We start from the raw sequence: 4,121 nt of genomic DNA on the forward strand, positions 1-4,121 counted from the left end.
GGATTGCTGGGTCCTATGGCAGTTTTATGTGTAGTTGTTTGAGGAACCTCCATACCATTTTTCATAGAGGCTGTACCATTTTGCAGTCCCACCAACAATGTATGAAAGTTCCTTTTTCTCCGCAACCTCGCCAGCATTTATCGTTCAGAGTCTTTTGGATTTTAGCCATCCTAACTGGGGTGAGATGGTATCTCAGTGTAGTTTTGATTTGCATTTCCCGGATGCTGAGTGATGTTGAGCATTTTTTCATATGTCTGTTGGCCATTTGCCAATACATTTGTTTTTAATATCAATAATGAAAATAACTAATATGATTTATATACATTATCCAATACAACAACCCGCAAAGCTAAATATTAGCTCTATTTTATAGAGAAGAAAAAAGGCACAGACTATTTCAAGTTGTATCAGTAGATAAGTATACAGATAATACGAGGGAACTTCAAAAAGTTCCTGGAAAAATAGAACTAATGATAATACATATCTTCCCATGAACTCAATGAAGTACCCTCGGACATATAGACAATCTCGAAGTAATACATTAACTTACCAACTGTGCTTTCTGAGAGAGATTGAGCACTATCCCTATAAAAAAGACAATAGCCACATGCTCCTAGAGCTTGCATTCTATTATGTTGCAGACTATTATCATTTATATATCTCAGAAAATGTGGTGCACAATTCCCTTACAAATTCCTAAGTTAAGGTTCACTTTAAAATCCTCCTCGCCCCTAGACTCTGCAACTTCTTTCATTCAAGGAGGTGGCTATTTATTAAAAGCTCCTTGATGGTCTGGCCCCGTGGCTCACTTGGGAGAGTGCAGCACTGGTCGCGCTGAGGCCGCGGGTTTGGATCCTATATAGTGATGGCTGGTGCGCTCACTGGCTGGGCGTGGAGCAGACCACACCGTGCGAAGGGTTGTGATCCCCTTACCGGTCAAAAAAAAAAAAAAAAAAAACAACCCCCACCCCCCAAAAAAAACCTCCTTGCTGGTAAAGAAGGAATTCTCAATAGGAATTGTTTAGTCATTTATCAGCAAGAATTTTTGGTACACATCTAGTAGAGAAACAGTAATATCTTTGAAAGTTACCGAATTATACCATAATACATAAACTTTCATTACTATAATGCAAGATCCACCTGGTTTCATTTAGTGTTGTATCCCAAGTCTAGAATAGTACCTAGTGTAATAGACACTTAGTAATTTAATGATATTCTACTCACCTTCATTTTTATAGATAAGGAAAGATGGTCCAGAGAAATTGAGTTAGAATACATTTTTTATAGACTTTATTTTGAAACAGTTTTAGATTTACAGAAAAATTGAACAGATAGTACAGAGAGAATTTATACCCCGCATCCAGTTATTAACATTACACCTAGTATGGTACATTTGTCCCAATTAAAGAACCAATATTGATATATTAATGAATAAGTCCATTCTTTATTCAGACCTCCTTAGTTTTTACCTAATGCCCTTTTTCTGTTCTATGATCCCATCCAGGATTCCACATTACATTTAGTCACTATGTCTCCTTGGGTTCCTCTAGACTAATATTTTCTCAGACTTTTCTTGTTTTTGATGACTTCGACTATTTTGAGGAGTATTGGCTGGGTATTTTTTAGAATGCCCCTCTATTGGAATTTGTCTTGTGTTTTTCTCATGATTAGACTGGGGTTTTGGGTTTTGGGAGGAAGACACAGAGGTAAAGTGCCATTTTCATCACATCATATCCAGGCTACATAGTGTTAGCATGATTTATCATTGTTGACCTTAGTCACCTGGCTGAAGCAGTGTTTGTCAGCTTGCTCTACTGTAAAGTTACTCTTTTCCCTCTTTCTATACTATACTCTTTGGAAGGAAGTCCCTATGTGCAGCCCACACTTAAGGGGGGGGGGTATGCTCCCTTTCCTTGCAGGAGGAGTATTTGCCCTCCAAAGGTATTATATTATTTCTAGGGGTGGGGTATGCTCCCTTTCCTTGCAGGAGGAGTATTTGCCCTCCAAAGGTATTATATTATTTCTGCTACATGGGAGATTTGTCTCTTCTCCCCTATTTATTAACTAATTGAGTCATTAATTAATATCAGTGTAGACTCACGGATCTTATTTTATACTTTGGTTTATAATCTAATATGTACTTGTTTCAGCTTTGGTCATTGGGAGCTCATTCATTTGGCCACTATGTCCCTTTGACATACTCCATCAACATAGGGTTTTTGTTTTGTTTTGAGCGCTTTGTTGCTTTCTGGCACTTCAAGATATTTCAGGTTCTTCATCTTGTATATTTTATGCACCGGTCCTAGAATCAGCCTTTTTTTTTTTTTCCCCAAGGAAACCTGGTTCCTTTTATTGGAGAATGGTATTAGATACCAAGATCTGGGGCTAGGTGGGCTCAGTGCTACTGGGGTTATACATTTTTAGAACTATTCTTTCAAAGATAATTTTATTAATACTGTATAATTGTGCTCCATACTACTTCAATCTCTAAATAATTCAGAGTATCCAGAAAATGTTGGCATCTCATTAAACAACAGCCTTTCCTTGTGATACAGCTTAGACTTCTAGGCTAATCAGTTACAATCTAGTTTAAAATTTAAAGTGCTTGGCTTTGGATTTCCATCAATTAGAACAAAGTAAAAAGATCTAACAATATAAGTTGGACATGGCTTAAATTATAGGTACTTGATCATTTATTTCTAAGTACAAAAGGCTTTTTTTTTTTTTTTTTTTTTTTTGCCAACTAAGGTTCTCCATTTTATTTAAAGTGTTTAATCCCATCCAAAATATATCAGTTTAATGATGGACAGTTGGTTCACCAGTTTAAATTACATAGAAAATAAAAGGCTTTTTTTTCCCCAGGGAAAGTTTTAATGTATATTTAAGATAAAAGAATACGTAGTTAAAATATTTTCTCCCCAAACGTAATGCATTCACAAGGTTCAAAATAAAAGTAATGCAAAAAGATATGCATGGAGAAGTCACACTCTTATCTAGTTCCCATCCAACCTTTCCCCCGACATCTGCCATAAGCAACCATTTAAGTCAGTTTCTTGGGGCTGGTCAGTTAGCTCAGTTGGTTAGAGTGTGCTGCTGATGATACCAAGGTCCAGCATTCAATCCCTGCACCAGACAGCCACCAAAAAAGACAAAAAATGAGTTTCTTGTGTATCTTCTAGTGTTTCTTTTGCAAATACAAATGTATTATTTTCTTTTCTTTCTTACATAATATACCTAGGAATACATAGTACTAATTCGTTTCTGCAGGTATTACTGTCTGATTATAGAACTATAAAATTTTAGAGATGGCAGGGGTCTTATATTTTAATCCATTTATTAAAAACAATTTATTGAGCTCCTATTTGCCAGGTGGATGCTAAGCACCAGATGAGTGGAGACAAATGACTTCCTATTATCAAGGAGCTTATAATATGGTGAGAAATTCCTTCAACAGAATCCCTGCTTCATCACTGTGCATCCTCAGCTTAAATTGAAGTGTATGTGTGCATTGTTGGTGGGACTGCAAAATGGTGCATCCTCTATGGAAAATGGTATGGAGGTTCCTCAACAAAAAAAAAAAAATGAAGTGTGTGTGTGTATTGGGGGTGGGGGTTCACAACCTTCAGAGCCTGTTCTATTTATTAAAGTTTCTGTCTTTGTTTTCCTAATGATGAGCTGAAACTTTCCTCTTTACTGTAACTTGTATCTCTTCTGGTTTGCAGTTTTATATTATGATGAAATGTTGAGATCTACAAGTCTTAGTTTTCTCTGAGTCTAATGATTCACAAGTTAGATGTAGATCACTAATATAAGAATTTTCTTTAATTCTCCAGTTAATTAAGAGGAACTCCCACCTCCCTTCCCCCTTTGACAATGTCTTTTAGGGTTTGAGTGATGAACTTGCATTTGTGGATGTTGGTGAAGGCAAACTGAAGGGTGAGACAGTGGATCTTCAACACAGCAGCCCTTTTATGAAAATGCCAAATATTGTCTCCAGCAAAGGTTAGTGTTAAATACTACAAATATTCCAATACTACATGAACAAATATCTAAGAAAATCACTTTTCTTTCTTTTTTTTTTTTTTTTAAAAAGATGACCGGTAAGGGGATCTTAACCCTTG

The 4,121-nt window shown here is 36.3% G+C and overlaps 1 pseudogene; it reads left to right on the forward strand.

The window, feature by feature from the left end:
* LOC103606048 overlaps positions 1-4,121 on the forward strand; it is a 17,968-nt pseudogene that overhangs the window by 2,772 nt on the left and 11,075 nt on the right.

The sequence above is a fragment of the Galeopterus variegatus genome, unplaced genomic scaffold, assembly GCF_000696425.1.
Source record: "Galeopterus variegatus unplaced genomic scaffold, G_variegatus-3.0.2 Scaffold6246, whole genome shotgun sequence".
Taxonomy (NCBI): Eukaryota; Metazoa; Chordata; class Mammalia; order Dermoptera; family Cynocephalidae; genus Galeopterus; species Galeopterus variegatus.